This window comes from Phyllobates terribilis, unplaced genomic scaffold (assembly GCF_046119375.1).
Source record: "Phyllobates terribilis strain yellow unplaced genomic scaffold, ASM4611937v1 Scaffold_142__1_contigs__length_4687701, whole genome shotgun sequence".
In the NCBI taxonomy this organism is placed as follows: domain Eukaryota; kingdom Metazoa; phylum Chordata; class Amphibia; order Anura; family Dendrobatidae; genus Phyllobates; species Phyllobates terribilis.
Genome location: NW_027362902.1, coordinates 1,578,864 through 1,598,996, shown reverse-complemented (window position 1 = coordinate 1,598,996; position 20,133 = coordinate 1,578,864). Strand labels below are relative to the sequence as shown.

At 43.1% G+C, this 20,133-nt stretch overlaps 9 non-coding genes across 9 annotated transcripts; all 9 read right to left on the bottom strand.

The window, feature by feature from the left end:
- Positions 1-371: 371 nt before the first annotated feature.
- Positions 372-562, bottom strand: LOC141206432 (U2 spliceosomal RNA). Its single transcript, XR_012277000.1, has one exon. It is a non-coding gene; the product is annotated as a U2 spliceosomal RNA (small nuclear RNA).
- Positions 563-1,677: 1,115 nt separating this feature from the next.
- Positions 1,678-1,868, bottom strand: LOC141206605 (U2 spliceosomal RNA). The gene has a single exon (XR_012277156.1). It is a non-coding gene; the product is annotated as a U2 spliceosomal RNA (small nuclear RNA).
- Positions 1,869-2,982: 1,114 nt separating this feature from the next.
- Positions 2,983-3,173, bottom strand: LOC141206604 (U2 spliceosomal RNA). The gene has a single exon (XR_012277155.1). It is a non-coding gene; the product is annotated as a U2 spliceosomal RNA (small nuclear RNA).
- A 1,115-nt stretch (positions 3,174-4,288) lies between these two features.
- Positions 4,289-4,477, bottom strand: LOC141206260 (U2 spliceosomal RNA). Its single transcript, XR_012276916.1, has one exon. It is a non-coding gene; the product is annotated as a U2 spliceosomal RNA (small nuclear RNA).
- Positions 4,478-11,083: 6,606 nt separating this feature from the next.
- Positions 11,084-11,274, bottom strand: LOC141206603 (U2 spliceosomal RNA). Its single transcript, XR_012277154.1, has one exon. It is a non-coding gene; the product is annotated as a U2 spliceosomal RNA (small nuclear RNA).
- Positions 11,275-12,389: 1,115 nt separating this feature from the next.
- LOC141206602 (U2 spliceosomal RNA) lies at positions 12,390-12,580 on the bottom strand. The gene has a single exon (XR_012277153.1). It is a non-coding gene; the product is annotated as a U2 spliceosomal RNA (small nuclear RNA).
- A 1,115-nt stretch (positions 12,581-13,695) lies between these two features.
- LOC141206601 (U2 spliceosomal RNA) lies at positions 13,696-13,886 on the bottom strand. The gene has a single exon (XR_012277152.1). It is a non-coding gene; the product is annotated as a U2 spliceosomal RNA (small nuclear RNA).
- Positions 13,887-18,280: 4,394 nt separating this feature from the next.
- On the bottom strand, positions 18,281-18,471 carry LOC141206011 (U2 spliceosomal RNA). Its single transcript, XR_012276680.1, has one exon. It is a non-coding gene; the product is annotated as a U2 spliceosomal RNA (small nuclear RNA).
- A 1,115-nt stretch (positions 18,472-19,586) lies between these two features.
- On the bottom strand, positions 19,587-19,777 carry LOC141206600 (U2 spliceosomal RNA). The gene has a single exon (XR_012277151.1). It is a non-coding gene; the product is annotated as a U2 spliceosomal RNA (small nuclear RNA).
- Positions 19,778-20,133: the final 356 nt, after the last annotated feature.

Here is a 20,133-nt window from a genome sequence, read left to right as displayed (position 1 = left end):
TGCTAAATAGATGGTGTGTGTGCAACAATATACTGAAAGGTCAATTATATTGTGCAGCTTATCTCACCACCTGTAGTTATTTAGGTGAAAGCTCCAAAATGCTTGCCTAATATGTCTGTTTATCCAAAAGGAAGTAAAAAGGGAGAGCTAGAAAGATAGCATTGCATCACATTACATGGCAATGCAATGCACAGTTGCTGAAGTTGAACCAAAATGAGCTTGTAATCTGGCTTCTGCAACTTTGAACATGAAAAATCCAATGAGGAGAAGAAAAGCAAAGCCAAAGAGTCCATCCCCAAATCCGACAAACAAGCAAAATGAACAAAAAACATTGAATTCAATTCTTTCTGATTTTAGAAACTGCATTAAAGAAGGGGTGCACCGGTCCTGGAGATACTGCAATACCAGGTCAATGCGTGGAGTGGACAGAGCAAGCTCTTTTTCCATCTCCCTGTTCTAAAAATCCATTTAATATATGGTCCCCAGATAGGGGACATATCAGATATTAAACTGATAAGAACAGATACTACACTTGATCTTAGCCAAAAGGCCGAGAAGCGATAACCAGAATTGGTTTCAAACTACGGAGCCACCCAAGGATCCTGAAAAGTCCATTTGTGGAGATGAGCTCCTGGACTCCCGTTAAGAAGACATGTTGTCAACCTCTAGATCCCTTACATGCCTGCACTTTTCGGCTTGCTGCTGCTGCAATCCACGCGTTTTAGATCTGCATAACTCCACCTCTTTAAACACAGCACCTTCACCCCCTGCTGTTCCCACCCGCCTCAACACCGTTGGAAGGGAGGAGAACCAATTAAGGCGGGGGGTGGGGTGGAACGAGCAGCTGTCTACCCTTAGCAGGAGGGCTCCTGATTACATACCTCTCCTGCTGCTGCTGCTGCTGGCTGTCCAGCAGCAGACTGAAGGTGGCTGCTGCTGTGCACAGGTATATAAAGGCTCAGAGCCTATTATGACACGCGCAGCCAGCGTTCCATTGCCACATTCCATCTACTGCAGGCAGGATACCTGGCTGGCTGAATGTCGCTGAGAAGCTCACAGAGACCGCCATAAGCAACAGTTTAACAGAATGCCACAGACTAATCAACCAAACTTTTTGGGTTGGGTTCTCTTTTATAGTCTGCAGGCATTAAATGAAAGAAGTCAGTGTTCCAGCAGAAGGAGACAACGTTTCAGAAAAGGCATTGTAGCAAACCAAAAAAGAAATTTTATGCGCAGCAGAGTAACCAGCGCACATACCTGTTAGCTCAGGTGAGTTTAAAAGGCTGCTGTTGATAACAAGGGCATTTGCTAAATAGATGGTGTGTGTGCAACAATATACTGAAAGGTCAATTATATTGTGCAGCTTATCTCACCACCTGTAGTTATTTAGGTGAAAGCTCCAAAATGCTTGCCTAATATGTCTGTTTATCCAAAAGGAAGTAAAAAGGGAGAGCTAGAAAGATAGCATTGCATCACATTACATGGCAATGCAATGCACAGTTGCTGAAGTTGAACCAAAATGAGCTTGTAATCTGGCTTCTGCAACTTTGAACATGAAAAATCCAATGAGGAGAAGAAAAGCAAAGCCAAAGAGTCCATCCCCAAATCCGACAAACAAGCAAAATGAACAAAAAACATTGAATTCAATTCTTTCTGATTTTAGAAACTGCATTAAAGAAGGGGTGCACCGGTCCTGGAGATACTGCAATACCAGGTCAATGCGTGGAGTGGACAGAGCAAGCTCTTTTTCCATCTCCCTGTTCTAAAAATCCATTTAATATATGGTCCCCAGATAGGGGACGTATCAGATATTAAACTGATAAGAACAGATACTACACTTGATCTTAGCCAAAAGGCCGAGAAGCGATAACCAGAATTGGTTTCAAACTACGGAGCCACCCAAGGATCCTGAAAAGTCCATTTGTGGAGATGAGCTCCTGGACTCCCGTTAAGAAGACATGTTGTCAACCTCTAGATCCCTTACATGCCTGCACTTTTCGGCTTGCTGCTGCTGCAATCCACGCGTTTTAGATCTGCATAACTCCACCTCTTTAAACACAGCACCTTCACCCCCTGCTGTTCCCACCCGCCTCAACACCGTTGGAAGGGAGGAGAACCAATTAAGGCGGGGGGTGGGGTGGAACGAGCAGCTGTCTACCCTTAGCAGGAGGGCTCCTGATTACATACCTCTCCTGCTGCTGCTGCTGCTGGCTGTCCAGCAGCAGACTGAAGGTGGCTGCTGCTGTGCACAGGTATATAAAGGCTCAGAGCCTATTTGACACGCGCAGCCAGCGTTCCATTGCCACATTCCATCTACTGCAGGCAGGATACCTGGCTGGCTGAATGTCGCTGAGAAGCTCACAGAGACCGCCATAAGCAACAGTTTAACAGAATGCCACAGACTAATCAACCAAACTTTTTGGGTTGGGTTCTCTTTTATAGTCTGCAGGCATTAAATGAAAGAAGTCAGTGTTCCAGCAGAAGGAGACAACGTTTCAGAAAAGGCATTGTAGCAAAAGAAAAAAGAAATTTTAAGCGCAGCAGAGTAACCAGCGCACATACCTGTTAGCTCAGGTGAGTTTAAAAGGCTGCTGTTGATAACAAGGGCATTTGCTAAATAGATGGTGTGTGTGCAACAATATACTGAAAGGTCAATTATATTGTGCAGCTTATCTCACCACCTGTAGTTATTTAGGTGAAAGCTCCAAAATGCTTGCCTAATATGTCTGTTTATCCAAAAGGAAGTAAAAAGGGAGAGCTAGAAAGATAGCATTGCATCACATTACATGGCAATGCAATGCACAGTTGCTGAAGTTGAACCAAAATGAGCTTGTAATCTGGCTTCTGCAACTTTGAACATGAAAAATCCAATGAGGAGAAGAAAAGCAAAGCCAAAGAGTCCATCCCCAAATCCGACAAACAAGCAAAATGAACAAAAAACATTGAATTCAATTCTTTCTGATTTTAGAAACTGCATTAAAGAAGGGGTGCACCGGTCCTGGAGATACTGCAATACCAGGTCAATGCGTGGAGTGGACAGAGCAAGCTCTTTTTCCATCTCCCTGTTCTAAAAATCCATTTAATATATGGTCCCCAGATAGGGGACGTATCAGATATTAAACTGATAAGAACAGATACTACACTTGATCTTAGCCAAAAGGCCGAGAAGCGATAACCAGAATTGGTTTCAAACTACGGAGCCACCCAAGGATCCTGAAAAGTCCATTTGTGGAGATGAGCTCCTGGACTCCCGTTAAGAAGACATGTTGTCAACCTCTAGATCCCTTACATGCCTGCACTTTTCGGCTTGCTGCTGCTGCAATCCATGCGTTTTAGATCTGCATAACTCCACCTCTTTAAACACAGCACCTTCACCCCCTGCTGTTCCCACCCGCCTCAACACCGTTGGAAGGGAGGAGAACCAATTAAGGCGGGGGGTGGGGTGGAACGAGCAGCTGTCTACCCTTAGCAGGAGGGCTCCTGATTACATACCTCTCCTGCTGCTGCTGCTGCTGGCTGTCCAGCAGCAGACTGAAGGTGGCTGCTGCTGTGCACAGGTATATAAAGGCTCAGAGCCTATTATGACACGCGCAGCCAGCGTTCCATTGCCACATTCCATCTACTGCAGGCAGGATACCTGGCTGGCTGAATGTCGCTGAGAAGCTCACAGAGACCGCCATAAGCAACAGTTTAACAGAATGCCACAGACTAATCAACCAAACTTTTTGGGTTGGGTTCTCTTTTATAGTCTGCAGGCATTAAATGAAAGAAGTCAGTGTTCCAGCAGAAGGAGACAACGTTTCAGAAAAGGCATTGTAGCAAACCAAAAAAGAAATTTTAAGCGCAGCAGAGTAACCAGCGCACATACCTGTTAGCTCAGGTGAGTTTAAAAGGCTGCTGTTGATAACAAGGGCATTTGCTAAATAGATGGTGTGTGTGCAACAATATACTGAAAGGTCAATTATATTGTGCAGCTTATCTCACCACCTGTAGTTATTTAGGTGAAAGCTCCAAAATGCTTGCCTAATATGTCTGTTTATCCAAAAGGAAGTAAAAAGGGAGAGCTAGAAAGATAGCATTGCATCACATTACATGGCAATGCAATGCACAGTTGCTGAAGTTGAACCAAAATGAGCTTGTAATCTGGCTTCTGCAACTTTGAACATGAAAAATCCAATGAGGAGAAGAAAAGCAAAGCCAAAGAGTCCATCCCCAAATCCGACAAACAAGCAAAATGAACAAAAAACATTGAATTCAATTCTTTCTGATTTTAGAAACTGCATTAAAGAAGGGGTGCACCGGTCCTGGAGATACTGCAATACCAGGTCAATGCGTGGAGTGGACAGAGCAAGCTCTTTTTCCATCTCCCTGTTCTAAAAATCCATTTAATATATGGTCCCCAGATAGGGGACGTATCAGATATTAAACTGATAAGAACAGATAAGGTTTCAACGCAATTTTATTGATTCAAAAGTATATTTACAAAGGTTTTAAAAAAGAACATTTATAACATTACAATAAAATGATAAAACATGATAATAATCAATTCAAGTTTTTTGTATAAAACACAATTTACCATCATAAAACCATTGTAACAATTAAGAAAATCATAATTACAGATGTACTTGGGTTTATTTAATTACCACTAATTGTGTTCCATAATTGTACACACCACATAGAAGCCGCTTCTTTTGCTCCATACAGTTTTTTATCTCTGAGATAGTAAATATACATTTCACTTAAAGCAATTTTTATACAGTCTGTTGAATCAATATGATCATGTTTGAAGAGTAAAATATTTCTAACTTTCCACATGGCATTTTTAAAACAATTAATAATAATCCAGGCAACTCGGAATTGTTTAAAATTTGGACACTTAAAAAGACCATAAAAGACATAAAAGTGATTAAAATCTTTCAGGCCACATGCCCATTTTAAAAGTGGGCCTACCTTTCTCCAAACCTCCTGTGCAAAATGAAAATTCCAAAAGAGATGCAATACAGACTCACTTTCCCCGCATATATCTCTTGGACATTTGGCTCTCGCCACCAGCCCCCGCCTATGTTGAAACTCACGGGTAGGGAGGCACTGGTGGACGATAGCCCAGGCAAGGTCCTTGTGTACATTTGCAAGATATTTCCCATACACATTTCGCCACACCGTTTTGGACCTTGCCTGTGAAAAATTGGAGACAGGAATTGTGTCCTCAGAGTGTCTGCAAGCAATAGATACCTTCCTTTGGTCCCCCAATATATCAGGCTCCAATTCCTGGAGACCTAAAAGTCTGACCGTTTTCTCAAGTATCACATACTGTTTAGGTGGGCACAGGAGCACAGGAGAACTTAAAGGTAGGCTAAACCACCTTTTAAAAATCATTCCTGCTGCATATTTTAAAAAATAACTAAAAATGCCATCAGATTTAAAAACCTTAAAACAAAAGCAGAAATACTTTATATGGAAAAAGGTAAAAAAATTGGGTACATCTTTACCTCCATTAGATTTACATTTGTACATCAGATCTCTTTTTAACTTTTCCATTTTTGAACCCCATAAAAACATAAAAACAATTCTTGTTACTTTCTTGATTTGTAAATTGGAAGGGGGAAACACCATTGCAATATACAACATAATGGGAATTAAAACGGCTTTAATAATTAAAATTTTACCTTCCATACTAAGGTTCCTTAAATTCCACAATGAGATCTTTTTTTCTATTTTATCCATTGCAGAGTCCCAGTTAGGGTCCCCCTCATTGGCTTGGTTAAAAATAATTCCTAAAATTTTTATGTGATTTTTCTGTATCACTATCCCAGGGGTCAAAGAGGAGTCCCATCCCCCCACATTAAAACAGTCACATTTATCTATATTTAATTTAAAACCTGAGGCTTCACAGAAAAATTGTGTGTTTCTCAATACCCTACTCAGAGATGTGGAATCTGGACATAGTATGGTAACATCATCCATGTAACTTAGGGCTTTAAGTTGCATACCCCTACTCCCGGGAATAGGTACCCCTTTAATTACTTTATCTTTTCTCAGTATGGTTAATAGTGGTTCCATAACACAGATAAAGAGCAGTGGTGAGAGAGGGCACCCTTGTTTCACCCCTGATAATAGAGGAACCCCCTTCGTTAAAAACCCATTTACAGAAATTTGACTAAAACAAGAATGATATAAAAGCATAATGCGGGTTAAAATTTTCTCTGGAAACGCCATTTTTTTAAGAACCATAAAAAGAAATTCATGCGATACCCTGTCAAAAGCTTTTTCAAAGTCTAAGGATAAAATAGCAAGGTTTTGACTTCTCTCTTTTGAATACCATATGGTATCCCTAATTATGTTGAGGGACTCAGCTATGGTTCTTCCGGGAACACCACATACCTGGTTAGGGTGAATTAATTTGGCTATAAAGGGTTTTAAACGGACTGCAATAAGTTTAGCTAAAATTTTATAATCAAGGTTTAAAAGCGTAATAGGCCGCCAGTTTTTAAGTTGGCTCCTATCCCCTTTTTTATATATTAAAGATACCAGACCTCTCCTCCAAGATGGGGGTAATTTATTAGTATTAAAAGCTTCTTTAAACAATAAAAACATATCGTTCTTTAAAATTCCCCAAAAAGTCAGATAAAACTCAATCGGTAGACCGTCTTCCCCAGGGGCTTTCCCACTGGAGAAACTTTTAAAAATCTGTAAAAGTTCCTCACTGGTGAGATCCCTAGATAAAACACCCTGGTCTAAAATATCTAACTTAAAATCAAGGGAATTAATAGCATACTCTAAAAAGGATGGATCTATAACTTTAGTGTTAAAAAGAAGTTGATAAAAATTAAAAGCTTTTCCTAACATACCCTTAATATCATTTTCACCTTCAAGATTTAGGATTGCGTCCCTCCTCCCCATTACCTTTTTGAAGAAGAATCGGGAGCATTTCTCTCCTTCCTCCAGGTGCTGTACATGGGAGTTAAAAATTATTTGTTTTCCTTTTTCATTAAGAGCATTTTTTATTTCAGACTTAAGATTTGCAATATCATCATCCACATCAATACCAACTTCTTTTAGTTTAAAGAGTACTTGTAATCTCATATTAAAAACATAAAACCACTGCTTTTTCTTTTTTGCTTTCATTTTCCCTGCCTTAATAAAAAATAATTTAATCTTAGGTTTAATGCTCTCCCACCAATCCAGCATTGAGGCGCGGGGGTCTCTCTTTGATTGCCAGCACTGGTAGGCCTGCACAAACCTCTTTTGAATATCAATATCCTCTAGGAGAGTTGTATTTAATCTCCATGGGCCTCTTGAGGTATTTTGTTCCCCTGCTAACTCTAAAAACACAGATAAAACTTTATGATCAGAGAATAAATTAGATAAAAGAAAACATTTACAAGGTTTAAAGGCAGTAGAAGCAAATATGAAATCAATTCTAGAAGAAACTCTTCCATTGGACCATGTAACACCTGGATCCGCCGGCAAGAGTTCCTTCCAGCAGTCCTGTAATCTAAAATCATCAATTAAACTTTTCAACAAATAGGAGGTACGGTCTTTACGATTCACATCCCCACCCTGCCGGGATTCCCCATCACGTAAACAATTAAAATCTCCTCCCACTAGCAGGGGGGTTGACCCAACACAAAATAATGGCAATATTTCAAGTAAATCCGCCCTTTCCTGCTTCCCAGGAGGAGCGTACACATTTAATAAACGTAAAGAAAGTCCATTAAAAACAAGATGTATTAAAATAGCTCTGCCAGGTATAATTTCAGTCACAGATTGAATGATGGTAGAATGTCCACGGCAAAGTAGTCCAACTCCGGCAGCACGACAGTCATTAGCACCGGACCACACAGAAGCGCCCAGTTTCCAGTCTTCTTTTAAGTCCTTATAATTTAAATTACTCTGTATACCACATTCTTGTAGAAAGCAGAAATCAAAGTCCAATGTCTCTAAATAAGAAAATAAAGCAGCCCTACGTGTAGGGCTCTTTAGGGACCTCACATTTAGTGAGGAGATTTTAAGAGGAACAGACATTAAGAAGAATCAGGATCTGAAGATGGGAAGAAGTCAATACACGGCACCTCCTCCTCCGCATCTCCAGGGGTCAGGATTTGTTTAATATTACCGGGATCTGAAGCAGGCAAAAAAGCATCATCCACTTTTGGCTCCTCATCTGGACCTCGACATCCGTGTTTTCTTTGGATATCAGGTTGCTTTACGTCCTCCCGTTGCCTTTTCAGAGGCTGGGAGCTGTCCATCTTTTCCAAGTCCTGTGCATCTGCAGTCCTCATGGCGGTCTGGTCTATGGAACGGGTGTCATCCCTCTGGGTCGTCTTGTCCTCTGGTCTGGTCACGGAACTACTGCGACTTCTGGTTCGAGGACCAGGGCTCGACTGGGTCTTAGCCGGGTCCTTTTTACTTCGCGCCCTAGAGGTCTCTCTTTCCGACACACTGGTTGATCGATTAAGGAGCGTACCCTTTTTGCCCTTACCCAAGATCACCGATGATGGTGTGGCGAATCTGGGTGCTTGCTTAATCGGGGTACTAGAGGTCTCCTCAGTTCCACATAATGCCGGTGGTGCATTCATGCTGGATGAGGACCCTTCCTCTTGACTCTGAGATACGGCAACATCTAGAGCCAGAACATCGATCAATTCCACAGAGAGAGAACCCTCGGTTAATCTTATGGAACCCCTACGACCGTCCTTCTGTGGAACTACCAGCGGGCCCTCTGGCGGAGCCGTTGAAGGATTTGGTCCGGACCCGTCACCGTGCGCCAACCCAGGTCCAGGGGCAGGTGTAGTAATACTCCCTCCGAAGTATTCTTGGATAGTCAGTTGACCTGACTTAAACATGTCATATGTTTTTGACTTTTTGCTCGGACAATTCCTGAAGGCGTGACCTGCCTTCCCACATAGGTTACATACGATCTCAGAGTCACACGTAGCGGAGGTGTGCCCACTCTTACCGCACTTGTTGCAAAAGACTACATGAGCCCTTGTACAATTTTCTCGTGTATGCCCATATTCATGACAATTCCGGCATTGAAGGGGCATTCCTGGGTAGCGTAGGAATCCCCTGACATTACCAATGGCAAAATTAGCAGGCGGGTGGTGAAGACCACCAATGCCGCTCTGATCTGGATGGAACTTCACCAGGTATTTCCTCTTCCCATTCCAGAAGCGCTGGGAGTTGAGGATATCATGTGAGAAGCGCACTGACTTGCAGTAACGCTTCAAAAAGGTTTCGATATCGCCCTCAGAGACGAATGGGCTGTACATGAAGATCACCAAGGGTACTTCTTCTTCACCGTACAGGAAGTCAAAGCTCAGCCCGTTCAGTCTCTCATCATCCTTGTCCGCAACCATCAGTGCTGCATGGATATTATCACAGCATGATTTAGCCATAAAGGAAATGGTATATCGCCCACGGAATTCCTGATCGTAAAGACACAGGATCTTATCTCGCTCCAGGTGGAAGAACCCAAAAAGAATCTCATGCACGATGTACTGCAGATTCTTCTCATGGCGCTGGCATTCATCCACCATGATTCTAATGGACTGTCGCAGTGGAGTCTCCCCCACCGCAAATCCAAAAGAAAAAGGCATTTTCGGCCCTCAGGGACTAAGCCCTCCCCCAATAGTAACAAGGGAATGAATCCCACAAAAGCAGGAACAAACCCAAGACCGAGGGAGGGGTACCCCAAGAACTTACACAGCCCACTAAGCGATAAAGCTCAGCAAAGGAAAACGCCCTTATTTCCTTGGGTCGCCCCGAAGACAAGACGCGATCGCTCCCCGTTGTCCGGGGACTAAGCCGACCTGCCAATAGCTGCAAGGGGGTGAAGCTCCCTCAGTTAAGAGAGAGCGATCCCCCAAGGCCAACAAGTCGGGTACCCCAGGCACCTCCTAGCCGAGACCAAGGCAGCAACCGTTAGATCACTGCACCTGATCCTAGCCAAAAGGCCGAGAAGCGATAACCAGAATTGGTTTCAAACTACGGAGCCACCCAAGGATCCTGAAAAGTCCATTTGTGGAGATGAGCTCCTGGACTCCCGTTAAGAAGACATCTTGTCAACCTCTAGATCCCTTACATGCCTGCACTTTTCGGCTTGCTGCTGCTGCAATCCACGCGTTTTAGATCTGCATAACTCCACCTCTTTAAACACAGCACCTTCACCCCCTGCTGTTCCCACCCGCCTCAACACCGTTGGAAGGGAGGAGAACGAATTAAGGCGGGGGGTGGGGTGGAACGAGCAGCTGTCTACCCTTAGCAGGAGGGCTCCTGATTACATACCTCTCCTGCTGCTGCTGCTGCTGGCTGTCCAGCAGCAGACTGAAGGTGGCTGCTGCTGTGCACAGGTATATAAAGGCTCAGAGCCTATTATGAAACGCGCAGCCAGCGTTCCATTGCCACATTCCATCTACTGCAGGCAGGATACCTGGCTGGCTGAATGTCGCTGAGAAGCTCACAGAGACCGCCATAAGCAACAGTTTAACAGAATGCCACAGACTAATCAACCAAACTTTTTGGGTTGGGTTCTCTTTTATAGTCTGCAGGCATTAAATGAAAGAAGTCAGTGTTCCAGCAGAAGGAGACAACGTTTCAGAAAAGGCATTGTAGCAAACCAAAAAAGAAATTTTAAGCGCAGCAGAGTAACCAGCGCACATACCTGTTAGCTCAGGTGAGTTTAAAAGGTTGCTGTTGATAACAAGGGCATTTGCTAAATAGATGGTGTGTGTGCAACAATATACTGAAAGGTCAATTATATTGTGCAGCTTATCTCACCACCTGTAGTTATTTAGGTGAAAGCTCCAAAATGCTTGCCTAATATGTCTGTTTATCCAAAAGGAAGTAAAAAGGGAGAGCTAGAAAGATAGCATTGCATCACATTACATGGCAATGCAATGCACAGTTGCTGAAGTTGAACCAAAATGAGCTTGTAATCTGGCTTCTGCAACTTTGAACATGAAAAATCCAATGAGGAGAAGAAAAGCAAAGCCAAAGAGTCCATCCCCAAATCCGACAAACAAGCAAAATGAACAAAAAACATTGAATTCAATTCTTTCTGATTTTAGAAACTGCATTAAAGAAGGGGTGCACCGGTCCTGGAGATACTGCAATACCAGGTCAATGCGTGGAGTGGACAGAGCAAGCTCTTTTTCCATCTCCCTGTTCTAAAAATCCATTTAATATATGGTCCCCAGATAGGGGACGTATCAGATATTAAACTGATAAGAACAGATACTACACTTGATCTTAGCCAAAAGGCCGAGAAGCGATAACCAGAATTGGTTTCAAACTACGGAGCCACCCAAGGATCCTGAAAAGTCCATTTGTGGAGATGAGCTCCTGGACTCCCGTTAAGAAGACATGTTGTCAACCTCTAGATCCCTTACATGCCTGCACTTTTCGGCTTGCTGCTGCTGCAATCCACGCGTTTTAGATCTGCATAACTCCACCTCTTTAAACACAGCACCTTCACCCCCTGCTGTTCCCACCCGCCTCAACACCGTTGGAAGGGAGGAGAACCAATTAAGGCGGGGGGTGGGGTGGAACGAGCAGCTGTCTACCCTTAGCAGGAGGGCTCCTGATTACATACCTCTCCTGCTGCTGCTGCTGCTGGCTGTCCAGCAGCAGACTGAAGGTGGCTGCTGCTGTGCACAGGTATATAAAGGCTCAGAGCCTATTATGACACGCGCAGCCAGCGTTCCATTGCCACATTCCATCTACTGCAGGCAGGATACCTGGCTGGCTGAATGTCGCTGAGAAGCTCACAGAGACCGCCATAAGCAACAGTTTAACAGAATGCCACAGACTAATCAACCAAACTTTTTGGGTTGGGTTCTCTTTTATAGTCTGCAGGCATTAAATGAAAGAAGTCAGTGTTCCAGCAGAAGGAGACAACGTTTCAGAAAAGGCATTGTAGCAAACCAAAAAAGAAATTTTAAGCGCAGCAGAGTAACCAGCGCACATACCTGTTAGCTCAGGTGAGTTTAAAAGGCTGCTGTTGATAACAAGGGCATTTGCTAAATAGATGGTGTGTGTGCAACAATATACTGAAAGGTCAATTATATTGTGCAGCTTATCTCACCACCTGTAGTTATTTAGGTGAAAGCTCCAAAATGCTTGCCTAATATGTCTGTTTATCCAAAAGGAAGTAAAAAGGGAGAGCTAGAAAGATAGCATTGCATCACATTACATGGCAATGCAATGCACAGTTGCTGAAGTTGAACCAAAATGAGCTTGTAATCTGGCTTCTGCAACTTTGAACATGAAAAATCCAATGAGGAGAAGAAAAGCAAAGCCAAAGAGTCCATCCCCAAATCCGACAAACAAGCAAAATGAACAAAAAACATTGAATTCAATTCTTTCTGATTTTAGAAACTGCATTAAAGAAGGGGTGCACCGGTCCTGGAGATACTGCAATACCAGGTCAATGCGTGGAGTGGACAGAGCAAGCTCTTTTTCCATCTCCCTGTTCTAAAAATCCATTTAATATATGGTCCCCAGATAGGGGACGTATCAGATATTAAACTGATAAGAACAGATACTACACTTGATCTTAGCCAAAAGGCCGAGAAGCGATAACCAGAATTGGTTTCAAACTACGGAGCCACCCAAGGATCCTGAAAAGTCCATTTGTGGAGATGAGCTCCTGGACTCCCGTTAAGAAGACATGTTGTCAACCTCTAGATCCCTTACATGCCTGCACTTTTCGGCTTGCTGCTGCTGCAATCCACGCGTTTTAGATCTGCATAACTCCACCTCTTTAAACACAGCACCTTCACCCCCTGCTGTTCCCACCCGCCTCAACACCGTTGGAAGGGAGGAGAACCAATTAAGGCGGGGGGTGGGGTGGAACGAGCAGCTGTCTACCCTTAGCAGGAGGGCTCCTGATTACATACCTCTCCTGCTGCTGCTGCTGCTGGCTGTCCAGCAGCAGACTGAAGGTGGCTGCTGCTGTGCACAGGTATATAAAGGCTCAGAGCCTATTATGACACGCGCAGCCAGCGTTCCATTGCCACATTCCATCTACTGCAGGCAGGATACCTGGCTGGCTGAATGTCGCTGAGAAGCTCACAGAGACCGCCATAAGCAACAGTTTAACAGAATGCCACAGACTAATCAACCAAACTTTTTGGGTTGGGTTCTCTTTTATAGTCTGCAGGCATTAAATGAAAGAAGTCAGTGTTCCAGCAGAAGGAGACAACGTTTCAGAAAAGGCATTGTAGCAAACCAAAAAAGAAATTTTAAGCGCAGCAGAGTAACCAGCGCACATACCTGTTAGCTCAGGTGAGTTTAAAAGGCTGCTGTTGATAACAAGGGCATTTGCTAAATAGATGGTGTGTGTGCAACAATATACTGAAAGGTCAATTATATTGTGCAGCTTATCTCACCACCTGTAGTTATTTAGGTGAAAGCTCCAAAATGCTTGCCTAATATGTCTGTTTATCCAAAAGGAAGTAAAAAGGGAGAGCTAGAAAGATAGCATTGCATCACATTACATGGCAATGCAATGCACAGTTGCTGAAGTTGAACCAAAATGAGCTTGTAATCTGGCTTCTGCAACTTTGAACATGAAAAATCCAATGAGGAGAAGAAAAGCAAAGCCAAAGAGTCCATCCCCAAATCCGACAAACAAGCAAAATGAACAAAAAACATTGAATTCAATTCTTTCTGATTTTAGAAACTGCATTAAAGAAGGGGTGCACCGGTCCTGGAGATACTGCAATACCAGGTCAATGCGTGGAGTGGACAGAGCAAGCTCTTTTTCCATCTCCCTGTTCTAAAAATCCATTTAATATATGGTCCCCAGATAGGGGACGTATCAGATATTAAACTGATAAGAACAGATACTACACTTGATCTTAGCCAAAAGGCCGAGAAGCGATAACCAGAATTGGTTTCAAACTACGGAGCCACCCAAGGATCCTGAAAAGTCCATTTGTGGAGATGAGCTCCTGGACTCCCGTTAAGAAGACATGTTGTCAACCTCTAGATCCCTTACATGCCTGCACTTTTCGGCTTGCTGCTGCTGCAATCCACGCGTTTTAGATCTGCATAACTCCACCTCTTTAACACTAGAACTACTGATGGAGTCATTTTGACTCCTTTCGTTTTTTATTTCTCTTCTGTGACTACATTTTTCAGAATTCCGGCTTGAAACTCGGTGACTTTTCCTCAAATATGATGTGAAAAAAGATTTTGTGAGAATAAATAATTTTGGTGAAAAATTTGCGCGTTTTTTTCAAAATTTACCAAGAACTTCTGAAGGGAGTCATTTTGACTCCCTACTATATTTTGAGGTCCTTTTGTCACTAAATGTTGCTATAAAGTTTTGTGCATAATTTTTTCACTCTGTCTTATTTACCCTGATGTTCATATAGATGTAGTTCAATTTACATGTCAACTTTTCACATTTTCCATGTGTTTTACCTGCTTGTATTACTGTGTAATGCTGAACAAAATAGCTTGTTTACTCTCGGCTCTTATCTTATGCTAATGAAGGGTGGTGTTTTTCTAAGGTCCTAGCAGGAGACAGTATTCTGGATAGTATCTTAACTTTCAGTTCAGCTGAAGAGACAAAGAGAACAGACACAGACATACGAGCTCTGAAGACTCATACAGGTATGAATTGTTATGAAATAGTTTAGCTGTCTGTCAACTGATTCAGCCCACCTACTTTTGAAGGTGGCAGAACAGTTATTATTTCTTTTAGTTTTCATTTCATTTCTATTTTTCAGCAGGGAACTATATAGAATTATGGAATTTGTGAGGAATATGGAGAGAAGACGTTTGATAAAGCCTCAGGATATTCTGGCTACTTTGCAATCCATACCGGAGGATGAATCGGAATCCGAATTGCAGGAACATGTATTTGATTCTGACAGTGATGAAGATTTCATTCCTCAGAACATATCAAGTGAATCTGAAGACTCAGAAGGAACAAATCCAGAAGGTAAGTAGTTATGTGTATTTATTTGTTCTTCCACACACTGAGTTAGGGCCTGTGCACACTAGCAGAATTCTGGCTGAATAGCCATCTGGATATTCTTGCCGCAATACAGGCCGTACCTGCCCGCTCATGCCTGAAGCTCCGCTCCGAACCCCGGGCTGGAGCCGCTGTCAGGGACAGAGCAGCGCTTGCTTACGCGCGAGCACGGCTCCGTCCCAGACAGCGGCTCCAGCCCGGGGTTCGGAGCGGAGCTTCAGGTATGAAACTCCGCTCTGTACCTGAGCGGGCAGGTACGGACCAGATTGTGGTGAGAATATCCGGTCGGATATTCCGCCGCTAATCCAGCCAGTGTGCACGGACCCTTACAAAACAAAAATTCTAAATATTCATCAACTTTTTTCCAGATATTCCAAGCACATCAACTGGGGATCGGGCTCATGCAGTTATGTTGCCTCGTGACCATCCTCCTGGTCGTGGACAGAAAAAATCAGCAAAACGTCCCAGAAATGAAAGAACAACAGATAACGATGGCGGCGAAGGTAATGCAACAACAAACACCAGAGAAGGCGAATCTGAAGGAATACTAGTTTCAGCGGATGGTATTCAATGGAAACCTGTTGAAATTGGAGAACACTTGCCTGGTAGGCGTGACAGCCAAAATATTCTTCGAGAAGCACCTGGCCCTACAGGATACGCCAGAAGAAATATCATTATCGATAGTCCTTTGAGCGCATGGCGTTTATTTTTTGATTCATATATATTGACACATATAAAGAACTGTACGCTTGCAGAAGCATGCAGGAACAATAATTTACAGTTTACTCTATCTGATGAGGAGCTAGATGCATTCATTGCGGTATTCTATGCTCGTGGAATATCTGGCACGAACCGTCACTCGATTAGCAGTATTTGGTGTAATGACTGGGGAATACCGTTTTGCAAAGCGACAATGTCTAGGGACCGCTTTGTTGAAATTATGAGGTTTCTCAGATTTGATGAGAAATCTACTCGATCGGAGAGACTGCAAACGGACAAGTTTGCTCTATTTTCTACTGTGTGGGACAGGTTTATTGAAAATTGTATTGCGTGTTACAAACCTGGCCCATACATAACGGTGGATGAGCAACTTTTCCCAAGCAAAACTAGGTGTCCATTCACGCAGTACATGCCTTCCAAACCAGATAAATAAGGCCACAAATATTGGCTAGCTGTTGATAAGAGGAGCAAATATCTGGCAAATGGCTTCCCTTATCTAGGCAAAGATGACACACGCCGTGCTGAGGACCGTTTAGCTGACCATGTGGTAATGAAGTTATTGGACCCGTTTTTGAAAAAAGGTCGCAATGTTACAACCGATAATTATTTTACTTCAGTAAAATTAGCTAAACAGCTAAAAAGCAAAGGAACAACCATCGTGGGAACACTGAACAAGATAAGGCGAGAAGTGCCTAAAGAAATAAAATCCATGAAAGAGGAATTGTACAACACTAAAGTGTTTAGAAATGAAGACAATTTTACACTTACAGTATATCAAGGAAAGCCCAACAAAAATGTTGTCATTTTGAGTTCCGTCCATCCAGATGTTGTTGTTTCGTCTGATTCCGCTAAAAAAAACTCCAGAAACGGTAAAGTTTTACAATGAAACAAAATATGGAGTAGATGTAGTGGATCAGATGGCACGAAAATATACCACACGAACATGCACAAGGAGATGGCCTGTTCATGCATTTGAAAATGCCTTAGACTTTGCGGGTATAAATGCATGGATAATATTCAAGGAGATTACCCACCAAAAAATGTCACGCAAGGCATTTTTGCAAACGCTTGTGAGAGAGTTGAGTGGTCCTTATGTCACAGATAGGGAAAAGGGTTCCACGTCCCAAGTTTCTACATGCTCAGAAGTGATGGTTCAAACAAAATTTTGCCAGATCAAAGAAAAGTGCAAGAAAAATAGATCTGTCGGAAATTGTAAGACTTGTGGTAAGTCTTTGTGTGGGCAATGTACTGCCATAAATCAAAGGCAATGCCTAAAATGCGAAACACCAGATGTTTAGAAGGTGAATTCTGCGCCATATTTTCATTTTTATGCTCCTCCACCTACATTTTCTCTGCTTTTTGTTCTTCAGTTGTTGTTTATATGTGTGCACTTGAATAAAAAAAAATGTTTGAAAAACGTCTATTATAATTATTGTTATTTTCTGTAGAAAAATAAGAAAAGCAGAAAAAAAACAATCAAAAGCATTACTGTTGGATCTCACAATAATAATACATTACAAAAAATATAATTATTAATAAATAACCACAAATGAAACTCTAAAAATAAACGAAAACAAGCAAGGAGTCAAAATGACTCCTTTCAGTAGTTCTAGGCGGGGTCACGAGTCCAGTAGTCCTAGTGTTAAACACAGCACCTTCACCCCCTGCTGTTCCCACCCGCCTCAACACCGTTGGAAGGGAGGAGAACCAATTAAGGCGGGGGGTGGGGTGGAACGAGCAGCTGTCTACCCTTAGCAGGAGGGCTCCTGATTACATACCTCTCCTGCTGCTGCTGCTGCTGGCTGTCCAGCAGCAGACTGAAGGTGGCTGCTGCTGTGCACAGGTATATAAAGGCTCAGAGCCTATTATGACACGCGCAGCCAGCGTTCCATTGCCATATTCCATCTACTGCAGGCAGGATACCTGGCTGGCTGAATGTCGCTGAGAAGCTCACAGAGACCGCCATAAGCAACAGTTTAACAGAATGCCACAGACTAATCAACCAAACTTTTTGGGTTGGGTTCTCTTTTATAGTCTGCAGGCATTAAATGAAAGAAGTCAGTGTTCCAGCAGAAGGAGACAACGTTTCAGAAAAGGCATTGTAGCAAACCAAAAAAGAAATTTTAAGCGCAGCAGAGTAACCAGCGCACATACCTGTTAGCTCAGGTGAGTTTAAAAGGCTGCTGTTGATAACAAGGGCATTTGCTAAATAGATGGTGTGTGTGCAACAATATACTGAAAGGTCAATTATATTGTGCAGCTTATCTCACCACCTGTAGTTATTTAGGTGAAAGCTCCAAAATACTTGCCTAATATGTCTGTTTATCCAAAAGGAAGTAAAAAGGGAGAGCTAGAAAGATAGCATTGCATCACATTACATGGCAATGCAATGCACAGTTGCTGAAGTTGAACCAAAATGAGCTTGTAATCTGGCTTCTGCAACTTTGAACATGAAAAATCCAATGAGGAGAAGAAAAGCAAAGCCAAAGAGTCCATCCCCAAATCCGACAAACAAGCAAAATGAACAAAAAACATTGAATTCAATTCTTTCTGATTTTAGAAACTGCATTAAAGAAGGGGTGCACCGGTCCTGGAGATACTGCAATACCAGGTCAATGCGTGGAGTGGACAGAGCAAGCTCTTTTTCCATCTCCCTGTTTTAAAAATCCATTTAATATATGGTCCCCAGATAGGGGACGTATCAGATATTAAACTGATAAGAACAGATACTACACTTGATCTTAGCCAAAAGGCCGAGAAGCAATAACCAGAATTGGTTTCAAACTACGGAGCCACCCAAGGATCCTGAAAAGTCCATTTGTGGAGATGAGCTCCTGGACTCCCGTTAAGAAGACATGTTGTCAACCTCTAGATCCCTTACATGCCTGCACTTTTCGGCTTGCTGCTGCTGCAATCCACGCGTTTTAGATCTGCATAACTCCACCTCTTTAAACACAGCACCTTCACCCCCTGCTGTTCCCACCCGCCTCAACACCGTTGGAAGGGAGGAGAACCAATTAAGGCGGGGGGTGGGGTGGAACGAGCAGCTGTCTACCCTTAGCAGGAGGGCTCCTGATTACATACCTCTCCTGCTGCTGCTGCTGCTGGCTGTCCAGCAGCAGACTGAAGGTGGCTGCTGCTGTGCACAGGTTTATAAAGGCTCAGAGCCTATTATGACACGCGCAGCCAGCGTTCCATTGCCACATTCCATCTACTGCAGGCAGGATACCTGGCTGGCTGAATGTCGCTGAGAAGCTCACAGAGACCGCCATAAGCAACAGTTTAACAGAATGCCACAGACTAATCAACCAAACTTTTTGGGTTGGGTTCTCTTTTATAGTCTGCAGGCATTAAATGAAAGAAGTCAGTGTTCCAGCAGAAGGAGACAACGTTTCAGAAAAGGCATTGTAGCAAACCAAAAAAGAAATTTTAAGCGCAGCAGAGTAACCAGCGCACATACCTGTTAGCTCAGGTGAGTTTAAAAGGCTGCTGTTGATAACAAGGGCATTTGCTAAATAGATGGTGTGTGTGCAACAATATACTGAAAGGTCAATTATATTGTGCAGCTTATCTCACCACCTGTAGTTATTTAGGTGAAAGCTCCAAAATGCTTGCCTAATATGTCTGTTTATCCAAAAGGAAGTAAAAAGGGAGAGCTAGAAAGATAGCATTGCATCACATTACATGGCAATGCAATGCACAGTTGCTGAAGTTGAACCAAAATGAGCTTGTAATCTGGCTTCTGCAACTTTGAACATGAAAAATCCAATGAGGAGAAGAAAAGCAAAGCCAAAGAGTCCATCCCCAAATCCGACAAACAAGCAAAATGAACAAAAAACATTGAATTCAATTCTTTCTGATTTTAGAAACTGCATTAAAGAAGGGGTGCACCGGTCCTGGAGATACTGCAATACCAGGTCAATGCGTGGAGTGGACAGAGCAAGCTCTTTTTCCATCTCCCTGTTCTAAAAATCCATTTAATATATGGTCCCCAGATAGGGGACGTATCAGATATTAAACTGATAAGAACAGATACTACACTTGATCTTAGCCAAAAGGCCGAGAAGCGATAACCAGAATTGGTTTCAAACTACGGAGCCACCCAAGGATCCTGAAAAGTCCATTTGTGGAGATGAGCTCCTGGACTCCCGTTAAGAAGACATGTTGTCAACCTCTAGATCCCTTACATGCCTGCACTTTTCGGCTTGCTGCTGCTGCAATCCACGCGTTTTAGATCTGCATAACTCCACCTCTTTAAACACAGCACCTTCACCCCCTGCTGTTCCCACCCGCCTCAACACTGTTGGAAGGGAGGAGAACCAATTAAGGCGGGGGGTGGGGTGGAACGAGCAGCTGTCTACCCTTAGCAGGAGGGCTCCTGATTACATACCTCTCCTGCTGCTGCTGCTGCTGGCTGTCCAGCAGCA